Source organism: Alligator mississippiensis, chromosome 5, assembly GCF_030867095.1.
Source record: "Alligator mississippiensis isolate rAllMis1 chromosome 5, rAllMis1, whole genome shotgun sequence".
NCBI lineage: Eukaryota > Metazoa > Chordata > Crocodylia > Alligatoridae > Alligator > Alligator mississippiensis.
The window spans coordinates 134,256,701-134,278,821 of NC_081828.1; the positions used below are offsets into that span (position 1 = coordinate 134,256,701).

Here is a 22,121-nt window from a genome sequence, read left to right on the forward strand (position 1 = left end):
ATTTTTGAAATAAAAATTAAAATATAGTAGATGTTTTGAATTTTAGTTTATGACTTCTTTTTATCTATAATTAGTTAAAATGCCACGTTCTGAAAGATTCTATATATGCAGCCTTTGACAGATCACCAAAACTCATTAAGTGGCTCTCCAGCTGACATAATTGCCCATCCCTGACTTAAACCCCTGGATTGATGCAACCACATCAAAATCATTAGGAACAAGAAACCATGAAGCAATTCATTTTACTGTCCCCTATTAAAGGATCTATTTTCTCCTGTATCTGACAGTTCTGGTTGGAAAACAGAAGGGGAAGAAGTTATTAAAACATTTTTTTTTCAATTTTTTTATGATAAAAGAGAAGTGTTGATGGAAATGTTCCAATTTTCTGACTAGTGCTGCTTCAATTCTGAAGCAGAATCAAAATGCATAATCAACACTTCCACACAAGTTTCTAAACTTAAAGGCATTTGTTGGTGATGTGAGTGAACCTGAAGAGATCTGAAGATTTTGTGGAGACTAACGGTCAAAACGCATGGAGGCCTGTCAAAACCTCTTGGCATTGAATGGTAGGATCAATTTCTTATGAGAGAAGCTCCTTCACTATATTCCAATACTTTAAGTCCAGTCCTATTAATATGGCCTCAGCATTTTGTCTTCTATTTCTCATTCTGGTCATACTTTGGAACTACCAAGACGGGTAAAAGAAGATGACAAAAACTACTTAACCATGCTGAATGTGTTCATCTACCTTCAGTCAAGGCTCATGCACCTGCCTCCCACTTGCAAAGTTCAGGCTGCCCTGGGGCACGCCTGCATGTCTGACCAGGCATCTCTGCTCCTGGCCACTTTTGCTGTAGCTGCCCAGAGCCCTGCTCCGAGTCCATGGTATGGGAACCTGAGCTGCCCTTCCAGCATAGTGGGGGAGCTGCTCAGAGCTCGGGCACCCTGCTCCTGGATGCTCCCTGTTTTGCTACAAATCAAATCCCCAGCAAGCACTGGAAGCCATTCCCAGACTACTACTGGGGCTTGTTCAGAGCCCAATACAAACTTAAAAATAAAGAACTTATCTCACAATTCAATCAGTTTGTCATAAGGCAGCTGCTCTGTTGGTTCCCCCTCTTTCCTCAGGGGTTCAACCAGGGACAGCCACAGCAACTCTGGCTCTCTCCTCTCTGGTCACCCTGCTGCTTTTTTCCCTTTCCCTCTTATTCTTACTCGTGGCCAGCTGACTTGGTGGCATGCTATTGCCTGGCACATGGGCTCCCTACCTATCAGGTACAGCTGTGTGCTGGGGAGGAAAACAGCTGGCTTCTCTCAGGTGGCTGTGGGGCAGTCCCTAGCAGGGAGCCATGGGGTAGGCAGATGGGGGGGACAGGGGATAAGAAAGCCCCAGCCAAGGGGCTGGGGCTATGCCTGGGTTACTCCACCCCACTCTCCTTCTAGTAACGGGGTTGGGACCCTGCTACAATAGTCACTTAATACTAAGGCTGAGAGGATCTGGCCTTTACACAGGTGAACCAGGAAGGTTTTTGGGAATCACATCTTCTCTGTCTAGATAAAGAAACAAAGTCAATTTTCAAGTTCCCCAAATGTATTATGAGGTACTATTGTGGCACCATTCTAGGAACTAATCTGTAGGCTATTTATTTGTCTCCGTCCAAGCTTATGTCTACTTACGAGAGAAGAAAGGCAACAAAGAAGGACCAACCCCCCCCCCCCCCCGGAAGTCTGTGAGGGTTTAATCTAAAATTGCCCAGAATAAAAAAAAAAAAATTGCAGTTGGAGCACATCCTGTATTTGTTCAAAAAGTTTAGAAATTGGAATAGGCATAAAGACTCGGGAAAGCCACATCTTTTTGCATCAGAAAAGCTTACACCTGAAAAACAAAAAAAACAATGCCCCCCCTCAAAAAAACAAACAACAAAAATAAATAAAACCCTAGCAAAAAGCCTGAAGTGTCTTGAATAACCACTTACTTTTGCTGTACTTTCCCATCATTTATCACATGCCAGCGTGTCTCAAAATTTGTTTTAAACTCTACAGCCAACACTTTTTTTAAAATTTAAAAATGTTTTAAATTGTTTTATTTTTAATTTTAAGTTTTAAATGTGTTAACTATTCAAATTTTTAAATTGTTTTAACATTTTGAATGGTTTTAAACTCTCTAGTATCCACACCAAATACTTCCTACTTGTACAATGAATTAATGTACTTGGATTTCAACGTGCTAGGCGAAATCCTGCTCTCTGATGTGGGTGCTCAGCTCTCATAGAAATCCCTTGGAGCTACAGCTGGGAACAGAATCCAAGCCCTTAGAAGTATAACTTAAGAGGCAATTAAAGCAAGGAGTCAACAAAAGTAGAGGCCAATATTATACCTGGACCATATAGATAGTGTTGCTTTGTTATTTTTATTCTTTTTTACAATTTTTTTTTTGTTTTTATACATATTTAATATAGGCTGAGCCTTGAGCTCCTTCATTCCTTTTTATTGTAATAAGAGAGTGTGTTTGTTTTCCAGTGGATCAAATGCAGGTTTTTATGGGTAACAAAGGCATTGGAAGGGCCTGATGCAAGATTGCTTTGGGTGACAGCCAAGTCACTGACCAGAGAGAATCTAATTTTGTTTGTTGTGGCTAAGAAATACAGTGTTGGCCCAGCTTTGGGGTTTTCAAACCTGCTTTAAAAAATCAAGACGGCTCTTAATGTGTTCACTGAAGAAAATTGTCAACAAGGGGTGAAATAAATGTAATTACATTGGCATGTGCCTAAAACAAAGCTATTCAAACAAATGAACATATTTGTTCCTCTTACCAAACCAGAAACACTTCCACATTTGCAGAGGATACATATACATAGTACAGCTTTGCTTCTGTAGGGATGATCACAAATGCAAGATAATTTAAATGAGCCCTCAGTTAATTCTGCTTGGAAGATTGCTATTTTTGAAGTATTATGTTTGGAGTTGCAGACATAAGAACCATAGGATTTGTGATGCAGAAAGAGACCCATGATTCAATGTCTCTCACTGTCTCCATCAGATATTGAAGCTTCAGGAAAAAAAAACAAAAAACATTTGCCCACGCAATGGGTTCTGTTATCCTAAATGTGAAATCCTTCTCCAGTCTGATCATCCTACTACATGAAATGTCTAATGGGTGTGCATTTTAAATGACTTTCGATCAGAAATAATTTTCTTGGGGGGGAAAAAAGGATATATTGGCTATTTAAAAAAAAAAAGGTTCAAAATTGTTCTTTAAAGAATGTTTTGGTCCAATATGACTTTGTGCATTGGATGGCTGGTTGATTGTACTGTCTCTGGGCAATGACTATTCCACTGAATCTTGTTCTATCAGATATCTGGTACATAAGATGCTGTTTGCAATGTGATGATTTCAAATGCTTTTTACAGCTATATTTGTTACTAATTATTTGAATAGCCGTAGCCCTTGAAGGATCCCATTGTCCCAGGTACACCACAATAAATGCACAACAAAAAGATGATCACTAGCCCCAAAAGCTTATTATCTTCCAGGTATGCTCCCCAAATTATTCAAGGACTAAGAGGAAGTGACTCAACAGGTGGCATTAACATTTACTCTCTGCTTGTGGAACATGTAGTTTTTGTCTTTTGTGTTTTTCCACCTAATGGAGCCCTGGTAAATTTTCTCTTTTGGTCAGGCTGCCTGACACTTCCTTAGCAAAGGCTCATAGGAACATGCATTTCCCTGAAGCCCTGGCATATGTTCCAAAGGATGAAACCCTTGCAAGGTGCGAATTCAGCTGTGATAATGATTGCTGTTCAGTTGAGCATTTAATAGGTATTTCCCCATCTGCTCTCACATTAAATGAGGAAAACCAAAGAATGGAATTTGCAGCTGCATCACTTAAAAAGTAGGATGCATCATTTAAAAAGAAGAATTAGGTGAGTGAATAAAGGCCACATGTACATACAGAATTATTTCCAGGGTCTGGTTCTTAAAGTATTACATGTGTGTCATTTTACCAAGCATATCGCTGTGTTCTGCTTTCAGCAAGGCAGTGCTGCAAGAATCTGCAATGCTTTTCTCATGTGTTAGATGTAAATTGGTGGGGATAAAGAAAGGAGGACCCCTCTGCTGAGAGAGTGAATTCCCTATAACAGTGATTTCTTCATGACTAAGAGGAATTCACAGCAAGGCCTTCTCATAGTATTGGAGAGATGGTAAAATCAAAGGGTCAGGCAAATCATTCCTTCCACTCCCCCAGGCTGCCAAATGGATTAAAATGGGGCTGGTTTGTTTTGCTAAATAAAAGCTCTGGCATTTTAAACAGGGTATAGGCCTGCCAGCTGTACTGCATGAAGAGGCTGCTGCACCTGTCTCTTTTAGAGGGCAGCACAGTAACCAGGGAGGAGATTAAACTTGAAGTTAAGTCATAGGCAAGGCTAGGATCTTTGTTTGCATCTTCCCCAGACAGGTGTTCTGCCACTGAGTTAAAGCAGCAGTTCTATCTCCATCCTACTGCAGAAACTCTGGTGAAGTAGCTATTGTGTGGGCGAGAATTTAATTTGCAGATGACAAGTTGAACTTGTATTTTCCAATATATAGCAATGAAAGTTTTCAAACCCAGGAAAAAGGATGTGTTTTGTCTCAGTGTGCGTCTGAGAACAAAAATATAGAAGAAGCAGGTCATGTACAGCATAGAGACTAACATTTGAGACCCAATTCTATTCTTGCGTTAGTTTTGCACTTGACTAATTCCATTAACTTCAGTGGTGTTACTCTTGCTTTATACTGGTATCACTTGCTGCGTTGATAAATCAGCAGTGTTAGATCCACATTAAAAAAGAATAGGGAGATTAGGATATGGCCTCAAATCTTTGCTATTGCAGAAGTATTTAGTGGGGTATTACATATTCAGCATGAACTGAATTTTGATCTTGGTATAACTCCATTAAATTCAGCAGTGTGCAATACTATGCAATACTGATGAAAAGAATGTCAGAGGCCTAGCGTACTTTAACTGTTAAAACAATGGCTGCATATGGTAGCTACTCTTTCTTTTACATTAAAACATACACATTTCTGTATTGTAATACATAAAGTATATGAGGAGTTTCAACAGAATATGTTGGCCCTCAATTAGGATCACATTCTCAGCTGATATAAGTTTGTGCTGCGCTGCTTAAGTCATGTCCCCTTGTGTCAAAATAACCCAGTTCCTAGCAGGTCTCTTTATATTAATAATTTGAAGAAAGGTAGAAAATAAGGCTTGCTCTGTGAACTTGGTAGTCCCAAGAGCTTCCTTGCAGAAGTTTCTCTTAGACCTCTGCTCTGGGGAAAAGGATGCAAGGAATAAGAGGGCTCCTGCCTTATACCCTGGGTGCCACCACTGCCCAGGACAGGAGCTGTGGCCAAGCTACAAATCATGGTGGGTCACTGGAAACTAAGGTAGCTGCTATCTTTGTACCCCCTCTTACTGCCCCAGTTGGAGCCTGGAGTTCCTACCTGGGTTGCCTCCTGCCCCTCCCTACTGCTCCAGAGATGTCTACTGCCCTCAGATCTCAGTTGAAGTTCCCATACCACAGTGTTGGAACCTTTTTAGCGACTTCATTTCAGATTGCATCACTCAGTAATATTTCAGGTCAACAGCAGAGTTCTGCCACAGTGTTGCACATGAACCTGAAGATGAAGGAGTTTATGCAAATGTTGTATACTGTCAGAATTCTCAGTTTATTGCAGATGAAACGAGGAAGAGAAGGAAATGGTCTCTTTGTGTTAACAAGCTCAAAATCAGATGTATACAATACAATTCAGATGCACACAATCCCCAAAATTGTAGATGGTTTCAGCGAGGTTTTGATATCCTCTTAATCAATTTTAGGAGGATCATAGAAAAAGGCTTCCGGATGGTCACTGTCTTGAGGGTATGATGGGGAGATAAATTCTCTTTGGTCTAGTTTTTCTGTTAAGAGAAATGAAGACGGAACCCTTTTCTGTTAGTCCATGCATTGGATGCTGCAAATGAGGAAGGTAGAAACTAGTATAACATAGGAAATAGAAGACTAATAAAAAGGGGACAATGTCCTGCAGCTTTTCAACACTGTAACCCACATATGCAATAAATATTCAGACTTTGAGATGGCAGAAGAGACTGAAAACTACAGGGATTTGCCAAGACACAGTCCCTTAAGGATGATGTAAATCTGTAACCCAGATAAAAAGGACAAGATTGGTTCTTGGTGACCATGGAGGAAATATTACAAAATGAAGTCTGAATATCTTTGAAACTGCTGGCTTAGTCCTAACAAGTTATAATTCTGTGGGAAGACATAGCACAATTAGAGAAAATCAATTAAGATTGGTATGTTTTTCATGACAGGCAGGAATTCACAGCAAAGACTTTTTATGGGATTGGAGAGAGAGTAAATTTAAATGCTCAAAGGAGTGTTGTTTTTCCTCTCCTGAGTTGCAAAATGGTCTGAATTGGAGCTCTGGGAAGAAAAACAAAAACTAGGCTGGTCAGATAATCTCAGAAATCCTTTTCTGTGTAAATCATAAATGCCAAATTCCCTCCTAACCTTCCACAAAATGAGGCTGTCGATTCCAACTAGGATGGGTGTAAGGGGTCTCTGCCTATGTGCTCTGGAAAAAGGTGGCTTTCCAAGTGAGGGGTGCCACCCATTACAGAGCCAGTAAACTATTTTAGACAGAAATGGTAAATTTAAAATCTGTGGAATACACAAGGGAGTTCCAGTTGTGGTTGAGAAGTTATTGGCAACATTGTGCCTCTTGCACAAATCCAAAGCAAGGTGGATGCTGCAACAGGGATGCCCTGCTCCTATTAGGAGGACTTCTGCCATGACTTCAGGGTTGAGGGGTAGGCAGATAATGAGTCTATTAGCTGCATGGGGTTCCAGGATGTAAGAGCCATTCAAGTAACTGAGAGCATGCAGGCAGCAGGGGAGGCAGGAACAGGAGCAGTCAGATGCAGCAGGCTGCAAAAGAGAGAGCTTCAGTGATCGGCAGTGGCAGGAGGGTGAACTGCTCAGTGCCTGTGGCAGGCTGGAGAGTTTTAGAGATGTTATTAAGGGACTCCAGCAACAAAGTAGGGGAAGCTGCAATAGCGATTTAGAAGAATTTGTTTTTTCCTTTGTGCCAGCAGGCTGATGTTTGTGATTTTGTTGGTATCTGAGGTCTGGGTTGGGACTGAAGGGATGGCAGAGGTCTCGGCAGTACCTGAGCAGGGCAGAGCTAGGGCCTGGGGGTCCAGTGCTTCAGCAGAGAAGAGATGGGGTCATTTGAGTGAATCCCCCCCCCCCCCCATATCAGGTAGCTACAGATACCCCTTGAGAGATGAGGGCAACAAGGACTATGGCGGTATAACGTGCACCACATCTCAAATAGGGGTAAGAGCCTTTAGGAAAGAGCCATGGAGCCCTGAAGGCTGGGTGCACCTAGTGGCCCCAGTCAGAAGGCAGAGCCAGAGGGTAAAAAAAGGGATCAGGCTGTAGTTGGGCAAAATCCTGACACAATTACAAAATATGACAATGGTGTCTCCTTGATGAAACAGGAGCTTGAAGAAGGGAAACCCCAGGGCAGCAGATGGATAGATTTGCTTGTCTTTTCAAGCATTCACTGACCCATGGAGACTCCTCCCATAAGAAAAACAAACACTCCCCCTCCCCCTGCCAGCATCAAAGACGTGGCAGGAAAATGTAAAGAGTGAGACCAGGCAAGGGACTACTGGGGTAGATGGACAGATCCCCTTCAAAACACATGTCAGGGCTACAGTTGCATGTGGAGAAAACAGTGTAGAGGTAAGGAACATCAAGGCTGGTTTAGGTATATGAACTGTCTACTAGTTCTGCTTGTGTAGACAAATGTGGGTCTACACAATGGAAGAGCAATGAATCCACTTTTCCACATGGGAGTAATTCTTGCGAGGATGCCAGAAACTACTACTGAAAAAGGAGATAATTTACAAAACAACCAGCAAATGTCTCAGTGTGGAAACATTCATGACATCAGACTCATGACTAGTTAAAGAGGAAAAGAGTTGTTATCAACATCCTCATCTGAAAATCTTGAAAGACATGAGAGAAAGGAAGAGTCTTTATCCTAATTCAGTATACTGTCACATGCTTCCAGCCTACAGATCATTACAGAAAAGAAGTTATTTTGAAAGAGAAGATGAAAGATGGGGAAAACATTAATACACCAATAAAAAGGAACAAGGGAATTAAGAAAAGTAGATGAAATGGTAATGATGGGTACTTACAACTGGCATAACTGAAACCTGCTGGGATGATAAATCATATGCTAATGTATATGTAGATTATGTATTACACCCAGAGAGAGATCCTTCAAGATATTTGGAAACCTCATATACAAGATATATGTAATCTAGGAAATTGTACAACTAACAATTACCTCTGAAAGAAAAATGTAACTTGTAGTACAAAAAAGAAATCATGAGACATCTTATTAAATCGGAGAAGAATTTTAGGGGAGAACAAAAGTGAGAATTTCAGAAAATACTACATAGTATAGTAATGAACTGATGAACTGTTTTTTTGTTTTTTTTTCTAACCCTCACTTTTCAATGGGTACTCTGAAGTAATTTCAAAAGAGCCTTGATTTAACAGAATGCAAGGTGTTAATCAGCACAGTAGTAACTTGGGAGTGGCTTATATGCAGACTGGTGCTGGATAGGAGAAGTATGCACCTGAAACTCTACATTGCCACTGATCTTCAGAAAAGTAAAACAGTGTGTGTTTTGTTTATGCCACCTATATATACTGCATATTATATGTATATGTACATATACAGGACAGAGCAGGACACTGTCTGTTTTGTGTACCCTAATTTCATAAACCATAGTAGATCATAAAATCATAGAAAATTAGAGGTGGAAGGGATATCAGGAGTTTGTCTAGTCCAACCCCCTGCTCAAAGCTGGATCATCTCCAAATAGATCACCCCAGCCAAGGCTTTCTCCAGCTGGGTCTTAAAAACCTCCAAGGATGGAGATTCCACAACCACAATAGTGGTATAACTATTTTCATAACACTCACCCAGGTTGGATTTCTATTGCAAGTGGCCCTTGAATAGGGTGGTCATCATAGAGGACATTCCGGTTTTCTGCTACTCTGTCCTCTATTGATACAAAACCCAACGCCTTTGCGTCCTCTATTTTTTTTCTTTAAGAGAAAAATAGAGGACATAAAGATGTCCAGTTCTTGGATTAATAGAGGACAACTGGGCTGTCCTCTGTGATGGGCACCCTACCCTTGAATAGCCCAGATAAGAACCTTTTTCTAGGGGGCTCCTTTACATTTCTGATGCCTTACTGAACTTGTAACAGATCAAGGAAGAACAAAAGAGGAGGCTGTCAGCCTAATCAGGATGTAATTTGCCAGCCAGCTGAACATGGCAAAGACAGGGCTGCAGACAATCAGGAGGAGATGGAACATTGTGAGGCAAAGTGAATGAGCACGTTGTTTAAACACCAGCTTGCAGCAGACATCAGGTGCTGAACTCTTATATGGATGAGTCATCCTGCTCAGCACACTTAACCTCAGGTTACCCCTATCAGTGGGCAGGTTCATTATGTGCCACATTATTCCTGCCTATTGCCTCAGGATGAGATTGTAAAAGTGTTTCACAAGTCCCTAAAATTCACTCCACTTAGTTTAGAAAGTAGATAGTTTACAACACCCCTGAATCTTTTTTGGGGACATGCAACAAAATAATTGTATGAACTTCAGATGGGCAAAGGCAACCTTTTTTCAGATCTACACCTGACATTCTCTAAAAGGTGGGTGTGTTGTGAACTGGTCACTTGTTTCTAACATCTAGTAAAAACCTATATGGATGATGCATATAAAATGTGTGTAACGAAGGTTATTGCTTGAAAACAATAATGTATAACTAAGGCCTTAGCCCCAATTTTCATGTCAGAAGGAAACGAGACATGATTTCAAATGTCCCATATATATCCCTTTTACAAATGAATTGTGGTGTACACCAAAAGATTATTTGTTGAGAAAGATCAAGGAGACTTGGAGCATGATTTTTGAGATGCCCAACATGAGAACTTGTATAAGCCCTTCCAGCCTTAGCCATGAACACAGCCTCAGACTTTCCCTGGTCTTCTGTGCTAGTACAGGGAGTCCTCAACTTACAATGTTTCATGTTGCAACATTTCGCACTTACAATGTTTATAAATTGACACCCTGTTTCAGCTTTCTGACGTCAGTTTTGACTTTACAACGCTTGATCTGATGCGATGCCATACCAGTGAACAAGTTTACTGCGTCACTCATCTCCCTGGAGAGCATCTGTCCAAACTTCCTTGGACACTTTCTTTAAGAAAGCAGACAAGACTCCAGAAAAACCTGCAGCGAAGACTCCTGAGAAGACGCCAGCCAAGAACTCTTCAAAAAGTCCAACCAAGAGCCTTTCAAAAGTCCAGCAAAGTCACCTCAAAGAAGTCCTTCCAAATCCATGTGGTTGCTATTTACAATATAAATACATTAAGGTAGCTATATTACTCATCTATAATTGATCAAGTACAAAATCCTGGGGTATGTTTAGTGAAAATAAGGTATCGGGCCTTGGTTCAGGAACCAATCCCCCATTTATAACATTGTTCCTTATGAGAAAATTGGTTCTAAGTTGCAACGTTTCGATTTAAGACACAGTTTTCAGGAACCAATTGTGTCGTAAGTCCAAGGACTGCCTGTATTACTGTTAGACTCACTCACAATGCGTTATGCACAATACTTACTATGTGTAATGCATTGTTTACATACTAAAAAAGTAAGAAATTAAGGACTTTAGAATTCACAAAGGAATTTAGAAATCCAACAGGGACTAAAATTAATGGGTGTTGTGGGTGAGATTTGGAAGCATCTCAGTGACTTTAAGACTACAAGTGCCAGTAAAAATCTTTCTCTTAGGACATGTGCTCCAAAACCAGTGAGGTATTTTTGAAAATCCAACTCTGTGCATCTACATCTCTTCATCAGCTTTGGAGCAAGGACTGTGGTCAAGACTTTCAAAGTCCCCACAGTGTAAAACAACACATGAAGGATGAGTAATTCAATCAAATTATTTAATTGAAATGAATATAAATCAGTAATTGATCCACATATTGCCTCAGTATGGCAGATTCAATACTATATTTGGGAAGGGGTAGGGACATGGGCTAGTCACATAATTTAATCTAGGTTTAAGCATGATAAGGATACCCGCAACTCCAGTAACCTCAATTTATCTAACTAATTATGCTCTTTCTGTATAACTCCACGACTTGCTGAATAATTGTGACATTTTTCCTACCCCTTGTTTCTGGCACCAGCTGAATCTGCCTAATATTGTATTTTTTTCCTGAGATGCTTTGCTTAGACTGCTGAATACAAACAAATACAAAGATCTCTGCAACTCTATAAAATATGTTCTGCTGATATAATTGCCAGGAAATAGAAATGGAACTCTCTGTCATCTGTTTCAGAATGTCTGCAAAGATCATTATGTGCACTTGAAGGGCTGTGCATGGAGATAATTGTTCCATGCATTCTGCATCTTTAAATCCCTATTCCTGAATGCAGCAGCTGACAGCAGACAAAAAAGTTACAGAGCCAACAAGAAGTGATCCTATTTTAGACTTCATTGAGGGGACCATAGAAGAAGTTATAGAAAGTAACCTTAGATCAGGTGAGTAAGTTCTGCTTAAATGCAGTGATACATGTGCAAAGTGTGCCAGCAACATTCATATTAAGCAATGGTAAAAGCTTGGGGGGAATGGCTTTAAACCAAACCAAATGAATAACTTCATGAAACAGGAGGTTATGGGTATGTAGAGTGCCTACAAGAAATGGGAAAAAGGGGTTGATTATTAAAAGGAAGCTACAGCAGTCAGGTAGTATAGGGATAAAGTAAGAATTACCAATAGTCAGGCTGAATTGCAAAGGAAATTATAACAAAGAGCAAGTCTTCTCTAACCCACAAGGCTCTTCATTTTCTGTTTCTTCTAAACAGAACAAGAAATAAAGAAAGGGGGTTGCTATACAGTAAAAAGGAGGCAGAGATTTAAAATTAGTCTAGGTGTGATGCAAAGCTAAATGCATACTTGGCTTTGGTTGTCAAAGTCAGGATGACTGAAGAATGGGGGAGTTAGGTGATGTCTATGCCAGACAGAAGTAACACATGAAATCACATGTCTGGTAGACAGGATGTTTAATGAATTTATCAGATCAGGACTGGTATCATGTAATTGGAGAATAGCTAATATATTACCTATATTTTAAGGGAGAGAAGGGATGGGTGGGAACAGGTGGAAATTATTTCAAGTAATTTACAGACTGACTTCAACAGCACACAAAGTTTTAGAATACATCCTAAAGGAAACAGTAATTTAAAGCCATGAAATATATATATATGCAATAAATTTCAATATGGATTTGTCCAAGGTAATGAGCTGGCTTTCTTTGATAAGGTAACATATTTTCTAGCTAAGGAAAATGCAGTAGGTATAACCTATTTGAAAACTTCATTGAAACATTTGATGCAGTGCCCCATGGAAAAAAATTACCAAAACTGGAGAAGATAGGAATTAGTACAAAAATTATAAAGTAGGAACCGGCTAATGGGGTGGCTAAAACAAGTTATGCTATGAGGGAACTATCAGACATCACTACAGGATTCCATCATCTTTGACTAGCTCATTTTGTATCTTAAACAGTAAAGTAGACCAGGTATGCAAGTATCTCTAACTACTTTACATATTCAAAGCATTTTCAAGTAAGCGATGAACCATATGCTTATGAAGTCATTGCAGCCAGTGAGTACTTCAGAGGAGGATTGGATTCCAGTGGATTCAAGTATATCCAGTATTCTATATGTGCCTTGCTCTTATTTCTATAACAGTATAATGCTATAACCTAGCCAGTTCATTATTACCATTGTTGCTGAGTGTTTTATATCTACTGTTTCCCTAGTAACTGGTGTACTGAACAGCATTTATTTTATGGTGAAAAGTATTTAAGGTAAATGTTGATTTTCCAAACCAATGCACTGCTTTCCTTGACTGTAGAGCATCCAACCCCATTCAGGATAGGCCAGTCAAAAAATAAGACTTCTGCAAGGGTATTTAATTCAAGTCCTTTCCTTCTGGCCATTGTATAAATGCCTTGAGGATATGCTTTTCAGCTTCTAACTGTTTCAGCAATATGCTGGCAGCTTGACAGCGATTCTCTGTGGAACAAGTTAAAAAATCGTCTTGTCTTTGGTACTGGAGGAGACAACTCAGCTTGCTGAGATACAAGATTTGGGGAAAAGCTAGGGGTTCTAACACACATTTGCTATGGAGCAAATGAACTTAACTTCTTAGTAAAATGAAGCAGAAAAATAATGCACAGCATTATATTGATACAGGTCACTGTGCTCTGGCATAAAGAGACCCTTCGAAAGGAAAATTAGCTATATACTTGTGCAAGTTACATTGGTGTAATTTGGCCCATCAGTCATGTGTCTTTCTTTTGCAAGGTCTTAACCCAGCAGGGATATTTCCTTAATGCAAACCAGCTCTTCTACCCCCAAGTGGCAAACTGAGGATAGCCAACTGTGTAAAACTGGTCACATGTCCAAATTATTCCTACACAGCAAAATTACTAGAGAGTAAAATCAAAGCCAAATTACTCTGTAGTAACTCTGTTTGCCCCTGATTATTTAGGGTTCAAGTGGAAAACAGAGTCATCCATATGCTACAAATGCCTACTTTGGAAAGCATACGTTTGTCAACAATCAAAGTAAAAGTGAGCGAAGGTCTTTGGATAAATAAAAGGCAGATGGCAGAAGCAGGTCAAAGAGAGAAATGGTACCATTTTCATCAGCTACAATAAACCGACTCAATAATAGGAATTTCTATGAATTTCAAGCAGGCAAACAGGTTCTGCAGTGAGCAGCTAAAGTAACACATTTCTCCATCGAAGCCTCAATTACTGCCAGGTATCTAGGAGCAGATATATTCTTACATTCCAGCCATTGCTTGCTTCATGTCAACCTTATAAACTTTGTGTCAGGGGCTTCATTCGTATGCGTTTTTCACTGCACTGCTGTTCCAGAAGCTGACAAGTTTAGTAAAGAAACAATCTCAAAGCACGCTGGGGGACTTCCACCAAGCCCTGAAAAACAAGAGTTGATGCTAACATGTCAGGGGAGTTCCTTGAGAGAGTCTTTCAGGAAGCTGGGGTTAAATTTTGTGGGTTCCACTATTTCAGGGAGAGATGCTTTTAACAAAAGGATGTTGATTAATAAGGAAATTATGATGCATAGTACCTCAAAGCCTGGAAACCCAAAATTATAAGTGACAGGAGTTTTTCAAAATCTTTGGATCCATCATCCAATTACTGAAGAAGGGAAGTTATCCCCTCAATCTTGTTCTTTGTGAACCCAATCTGCCCTCCCCCTTCTCCCCCATGCTGATCACCAGATGTGTTTGTAAAGTCCTGTCAAGATTCTTGATGATTAGGAAGAGAAAGCAGGAACAACGCTTCAGTGGTGGCTAAATTCACAAGAGAGACCCTTAGTTTCTTTTTAACGGATAGCGTGAGACATCAGTAAGGCCTGTGTGACAAAAGACATCAGAGTTGATTTCTGGCCTGTAAGTTTTGACCTACTGAATACTGAAGAACCCAGTCCTGAATACTTCAGCCTCCCTCCACATGTGTGCTGAAATAATAGGCTCCTGAAGTTCCATGGATGAAAGATAATGCAGTCGTGGCCCAGATTATATTTCCTGGAGATTCTCCACAGTGCTGGAAGGGAGACAGTTTATAACCCACCCAGTTGGCCATCCAGCTGTCTGCCCTCATTGCCCCTTCTCCCAAATAGAAACCCTTTGTAGTGTCCAAAAGAAATGGAAAATATGATTCCTCCACCTATACTTTCTGTTCATAGAAAATTGCCTGTTTCAGGTCTAAGGGCAGCATTTGAGCCAGTGTTCTGAGACTGATATCTTTTACTGGATTGACTACAGTGTTGGGATGGAGGTAGACAAGCAGTCAAATGCAAGACATTCACTCTTTTGACCTGATGAAAAATGTCTTGCATTCAAAAGCTTCGCTAACTCCATCCCAATTATGCAGATGTTCCAATAAAAAGAATCACCCTAATTGCCTCTCACATAATTCCTGGACCATCCTAGCTACATTTCCATTCAGTGTGCTATGGTGACATAGCGATCACATGGGTCTACACATGATCACCAGCTACGTCGCCATAGCAGTGTGCTACCTGATTATAGCTCACTGCTATGGTGATGTAGCAGCAAAATCTAACCATGTGCTGCACGCATGGCACAGTAACTGCCCATACCGTTGTAGCAACATCACTGTACAAAGACATGTAGACATGCCCTAATGCCACCAGTGCTCTGAAAAATGATGTGATTATTACCATTCATTATTAATTTTTATACCTTATGTAGCATAATTAAATGGAATAGTATATTTTTGTAGAACAGGATCATGGTCTCAACACATTTGAGTTTCATGACTCGGATCTTGTTGCGATTGGTAGGTGGATATTATCACAAAAGGAGAAAGGAGATGTTTCAAATGGTAGCAAATGGAAAGAGCAGTGAGATCGATGGGAAGTATTACTGAAGGCACTCCAAGAGGGATTTGTCTTACAGCCTGAATGGGTAGCCTGAAATGTGTTTCATGTTTCTTCCTAAAATGGGTACTACAGCTCTTCTTTTCAGTCAACGTCTCAGTCCTTAAAATATGCTAAAAAGTGGGTTTGATCTCATTGAAGTCTGTAGGATTTAGTTCAAAGGGACACAGAATGTCTTTCACTAATGGAAATGGTTAAACTTTAGCTGCAACCACTTTCTCATGTAAGAAGCAACAAGAAAAAAATCTCACAGCCTATTCTGAATGATGTCTTTTGTGACATCAGCAATGGGTGACATTAAAATATAGTTACCTACATATTTTCCCCAGTAAAGGATGAGCTGAGCCCAAGGTGTTTGGTAGTATTTAAAGAATTATATAGACCAGCAGAGAACTTGTCCTAAATGAAATGAAAAACCTTCCTGCAGAAGACAATGTTCTGGAATGATAAATGGTTGCATCTTCAAGTAAAAATCTAGGTAACCAAATTCTATAACTCAAATTGCTTTAACTCTCTTCAAATTCAAGTGCTTGGAAAGAGAATCAGGAAGTCCCAGGTCTGGACTAGAGACTACAACAGCTTACTGATATCAGCAATTCTGACTGGTGTAGAGTCAGTTCATGATTTACTGCAATGCAGCTAGTCCTAAGAGAATGGGATTTCCTTCCATAAAATAAAACGGAGTAAGCGACACTGCTATTCAAAACTGTGTGTGAGATTTAGGCATCATCTTGGGATAGGATGTATTATGAGTGGAACTAACAAATCACCCATTTTTGTGATTTGTTACTTTTTTTCCCCCCTCTGATACACAGGAAGAAGATGGGTCTCTGGTGCAGTTAAAAGCCATAAAGTCTCAACACACAGAGGAGGATTTAGGCAATTATTGATTTTGCTATTCAAGTAGAAAGAGTAGTTACCATAGCAACCAGCATGGTATGTATAGCATCATTGGTTCTAATATGTAAACTCTCTTTTTAAAGAAATTCATTCCTAGACTGGTGGCCTTCCAGAATGCATTTTTAGCTTACTTTACATTACTTTAATTGACCAGCCATGCTGCACAGCAGGGGAGAAGAAGGCTTCCTGTTGATAGGGGGTTAAAATACATGGGGGTTATGATTTTAACAATAATTGATTTTAACAATAGGGGGTTAAAATCAATTGGTTCTCTATACTACTTCCCCAATGTAAGAAAAGCTGTAGTTGGCTCATAAGAGATAGTAAGCCTGTGATGGCCTGTGGGAGTCCACAGGATACTATCAGGATGTCATGGTACATACTGAGAATGTGCCTCGAGGGTCTGGAGCAGCATAGAAAGACCCTTCATTCGACCTGCTGATGATTCCATTTTAAACACATGCACATACTGCCCAAATGGTAGGAGCAAAGGGTCTCTCCATTGCTCCTAGTTTCATTGTACTGCCATGACATGCACTTGTATGCTACCTGCTTGTAGCCTTGAAGGGTGTTGACATGTTTGTGTGGGGCTGTAGATGGGTCGAGTAGCACTGTTGAGTGAGATCCAGGCTAAAAGAATGTACTTTTTTTTTTGTAACATATGCTAAATCTGGTCACAATGAGAGAGGAGAAACTACCCTTGAGACTATTTTAAAAAATGCTTTTACCAAAAAACAAATAAATGGTACCTCAGCTGGTTTAGCTCACCATGCCATGTTTTCCTTCAATGAACCTATGCTGCCATATACCAATTATCTAATCCCATGTCTCAGAGAGTGCCCATAAAAGAGAACTGCTTATGAAAATGGAAGAAAGTATGCCAGCTTATTGGGGGACACAGGACAATTCACAGTGAGATCCAAGGCATTTCACATTCTGGTTTGCCTACTTAGTCATATAACAAACTGGCTTGTTGCCTGCCACATGGGCTGTGGCATATCTATCTCCACTAAGAGGCCTGCCACATGCCAAAAAAGGCTTCAGGGCTAACTGAAAAATGTTACAATATATACAGATAAGTCGTATCACTGAGCTACAGTCATACGCAGCCCATAGGAGCAAATAGTATGGACGTTTATTATAGTTTCATACTCCAGTAACTGGAAAGCAGCCAATCCAACTTGGCAGAATCTTTATCCCTGTGTCAAAGATTACATATACAGCAAAAGCTGTGTTAACCGGCACTTTATTAGCTGGAAATCTCTATTAACCAGCATCCGAGGGATGTGGCAAAAGCAAAACTGAAAGTACCACTTCCAGGTTTCAGGTGCCACCGCGAGCAGAGTTCTTGCCACTTCTTCAGCCCATGGCCCAGGGCAAAGCAGCCTGCGCAGGGCCCCCCTTCCTGTCCCCCGGCATACTGACGCTGGGGAGTGCACCAGATGGTGCACTTTTGATTAACTGGAATATTTGATTAACCAGCATTGTCCATTCCCAGGGGGTGCCGGATAACAGAGCTTTTACTGTATTTTTAAAAATGCAAAAATCTCACTTCAAAGAGTTATTTCTTTCAGAAAATAAGATGACATATTTTTGGCCAGGGTTGGATTAGAAAGAAAGGTATAAATCAACTTAGAGCTCAATATAGGCAAAACAGTCTACAATACTATTAAATACCAAAAGAGAGAATGAGCATGCATGCATGCACACACATACACTGTGGATTGGACTTTCTTGGATTTCCTTGAGAGCTTTACTGTCAGGAGGGGTGTGGAACCCTGGGTGGATTTTCATCTAATTTTTTTCAGGACAAATCCCTGTTTTAAAGGAGTTGTAAAAGTATGACATACTTCCTGGCATCCTGTTCCTGGGGCTAATGCTGGCCCTCTATGTTTGGGAAGAAGAGTGATGAGATGAGCCTACAAAAAATTTCAGAACTAGTTATCATTAATGATGGAGCGAGGGAGGAGAGTATTTTGCAATTGAGTAGTAGGGATCTGTTCTAAATATAAGGTCTGGTATGAGGGAGAAGAGGCCAGTTAGGAGAAAAGGAGATGAAAGAACAGTTGGGAGTAAAGAAGGAGGGAATGAGACCATCGAGCGCAACCTTGAACCTGAGGAAATAGGTATGTTAAAATCAGAAAGAGAGTGAAGGAGTTTGAGGAAAGGGCTGAAATGTTTAGAGCAAGAGGAAAAGTGGATGAATTTTAATTTGACAAAAATGATAAGCAGCAAGGAGGCCAGGTTATCAACTGACATGGCAAGAGATTGCCAAGGATTTCATACCAGGGAGGATGGGAAAGAAATGATACATTTTGGAAACGTTAAACAGGAAGAAGCAGCAGGATTGAATACCCTAGTTATGGGGTTGGAGTAGTGAGAAGAATTAAATATGGCAACTACAGCTGGGACATGACAGAGAGAGAGTGGAGTTTCATAGATTCATAGATCGTAAGGGGCTGGAAGGGACCTCGCAACATCATCCGGTCCAGCCCCCCTACACTAGGCAGGAAAGACAACAGGTCTTAATATATCGTATATAACAGGACAAAATATCTTGTAGGAGATAAGAGAGTAAGGTGGCAATGCCAGACCAGACACAGAAAAAGAAACGGGGGGTAAAAGGAGCAATCATCACAGAGGTGGTAGCTGAAACATAATACCATGCAAAACAGCTAATGCACCAACAGTTGCTGTAAATTAGGGGTGTCAGATATGCAGCCTGTGGACAGGATGTCACCCACAGGGCTCCCTGATGCCCTGATCCCCAGATTCCCAGTCCAAGTGGGGATAGAACCTGCCAGGCTCCAGTGCCCCCATTGAGAATATGTGTTGGCAGTAGGGAGACAAGAGACAGTTTTGTTAACTTTCACATTGCCACCGCTGCTCACCCCATTATACCTAGATCCAGTCAATGAGGAACCCCTTGGTCTGGATCCATCCTGCAAAACAGGGTAAGTTTGACAGAAGTGCTCTGCAAGTATCTGAGATAGATAGATGCTAGATATGCATTTCTGGTGGTTCCTATTTCCTAGTCATAAATGTTACTTTTGATGTTTGCAGCCTAGTTTCAGCCAAAGATGAGCACAGAACACAAATCCTAGTTACCATGAAGGCATCGTATATTCAGTAAAGAAACTGCTAGGAAATCTATGTTAAAATAGGCAAGCAGATGAGATAGAAGCAAATATACATCAAGAGAGGGATGCAGAGATGTAAGTGTGACCACTTGCTAGAAACATACAGATCTGGCAGTGTATAGCTGCTAATGAGAATTGAGACATAGATCAACTTCTTTTTAATAGTTATTCCTACCCAAGTTTAAAATTGAACCCAAGATGTTCTCCAGGAGATTTTTTTTTCCCCAACAGAAATATATTTTTGTCAATAATGCCATGTTCATTTTCAGCTCTAAGGCTGTTGAATAAGCATACAGATATCCTCATTGGGCAGCAGCCACTCAATATCTTCTTCCAAATATGATGTGTCTGTGCATCTCTCTCTCTTTCTATTTCCATTTATCATGTCACTGTTTTGTTGCTGCTCCTGTTAGAAGTCAGAAAAGGAAAGAGCGATTGACTGAAAGGATGACATTATGACAATGTTGAAACTTCTTAAGTGACTAATATGTGAAAATTCTGCGTACATATTTTTGCTATTCTCACACATTATTTGGGCTTTGCTATACTTTTAGGGCACAGTTCTGCTAATCCTCCTTCATGCAAACTCCTTAGTCACTGTTTTTACTGGGACTATTATTGTGAGTAAGGGTTTCTGGAACTGTGCCCTGCTGCAACAGAACTGGGGGTTGCTGTGAGACATTACTTACAGTGCATCAAATTGTTAAGTCTGGCCACTGCTTAAGCAGAAATTGTAGAAACAGATTTGACACCTATGCCTTGATTTTTCTTTCTAAACATATGCTTCTCCTAAGCTGTATTATCATGATTAAAAATAAAACCTCAAGGACACACTTTATTTTTTTTAAATAACACACCATGCTTAGCCCATATGGATGATTTATGTCAAAACAGCTTATTTTCCAGCAGATATGAAAACTTCAGTGTCTTGCTACTTTCTACTTCAACTCTCACAAAATAATGGCCAAATTGTACCAGGTGCTGACGGAGCTCTTCCTTTCTATTAATTTCAGTAGGAATTGAAGGCAACATATCACCTTACAGGACCAGAGTGGAAAAATATCTTTTGTTATAAATAGTTTCTGACTTCTCTTTAAATCAAAATAATTTGATTGGATCAACATACGTTTTCAATATCCATCTCTGGATCAACATCAAAAGGCTGTAGAATTAGCCTTGGAAAGAAATTCTTTAGGAGTCATTCAGATAGCAAGGTACTCCATGAAAAAAGGCTACTTTATTATCTCCATCAGAACACAACCTTCTGCTGGCTAGTGTCATGGAAACAGCTGTGCAAGATAGATATCCATTTACTAGAATGCTGTCGCAAATTTGATGCAGACTGTGTGGATAAATATACCTCTTCTGTCTGGGAATATGATCACTATATTGTTTACAGCAGAAAAGCTGTAGAGAATTTTATTTTTAACCTCTCTGATGAATAAAAGCCAGATGCAATTAAAACAGTACTTTTGGCAGCTCGCACAAGGCCATATCAGGGATGGCACATCTTTTATTCAGGATGTCCATGGCCTTATTCATCTTTCTATAGCACAGAATCCAGACACATTTTATTTGTCTATCTAACCATACTCCAAACCAGTCTCCACGTTTAATGACATTTGCTGCTGTCTTTTTGAAAGCAGAGGAAGATCATGGAAGAATCATTTCCAGTCTATATTTTGTCATCCTAAAAATTAAACACAGCAGGCCAGGCCTCTTTAAATGTGTACACTTCAGTCTTGTAAGTGGACTAATTTAGGAGTTTATTTCAAAGCCCACAGCCTCTATTTACAACTTGGTTGTAAGTTAAAGGGTTTGTTTTTAGTGGCTAGGTGAAATTCTGCAATCTCATGCCCAAGCTTTTGGCTCAAGTTCTAAATGGCAGGAAAGAATTGGGGAAAGAAAAACATTTGCTGTCTATTTAGTAAAACAGTATTCCTTTAACTTGTCACTGATACGGACTTCACCCAATGCCTCTGCGTGCAGGCATCAAAATAGTCTGCTTGCCTCCAGCAGTAAGAAGGAAGGGCAAGAGGGAGCTCCCATGGACTTACTGCAGTACAAAAGTGATCTGAATTTGGCCCCAAATGTTTATACTTACTGGGAGACAACACGATTTAGGTGCTTAATAATGGGATATACCCCTCCTGGTGTAATTGGTTATCAGCTCATGTTTAATGCCCATTGCTGAAGTTATCCTGCATGAAACTGTCCAATCCTCTTTTGAACCTGGTTAAACCATTACCCTCTAGAACAGGGGTAGCCAACCTGCACAAGTAGTTCAGGTAGCCTCTGTGTGGCACATGGTATATCGGGGAGGCAGAACAATTTATTGCAGGGTGGCCGAGCTATGGCATGCATGCCATAAATGGTGCAACCAGGCTCTTTGTGGCATGTGGCTAAATGGGGAAGGATCA

At 40.3% G+C, this 22,121-nt stretch overlaps 1 long non-coding RNA gene across 4 annotated transcripts in view; it reads left to right on the forward strand.

Moving 5' to 3' along the window:
• LOC132250882 (uncharacterized) overlaps positions 1-22,121 on the forward strand; it is a 44,437-nt gene that overhangs the window by 17,783 nt on the left and 4,533 nt on the right. Inside the window, exons 2-3 of one of the 4 annotated variants that reach the window (XR_009462557.1) lie at positions 10,228-11,701; positions 16,477-17,328. This is a non-coding gene — a long non-coding RNA (uncharacterized LOC132250882). Of the gene's footprint in view, positions 1-10,227; positions 17,329-22,121 lie in introns of those variants that run through there. The other 3 variants (XR_009462556.1, XR_009462558.1, XR_009462554.1) reach the window with 3 other exon arrangements.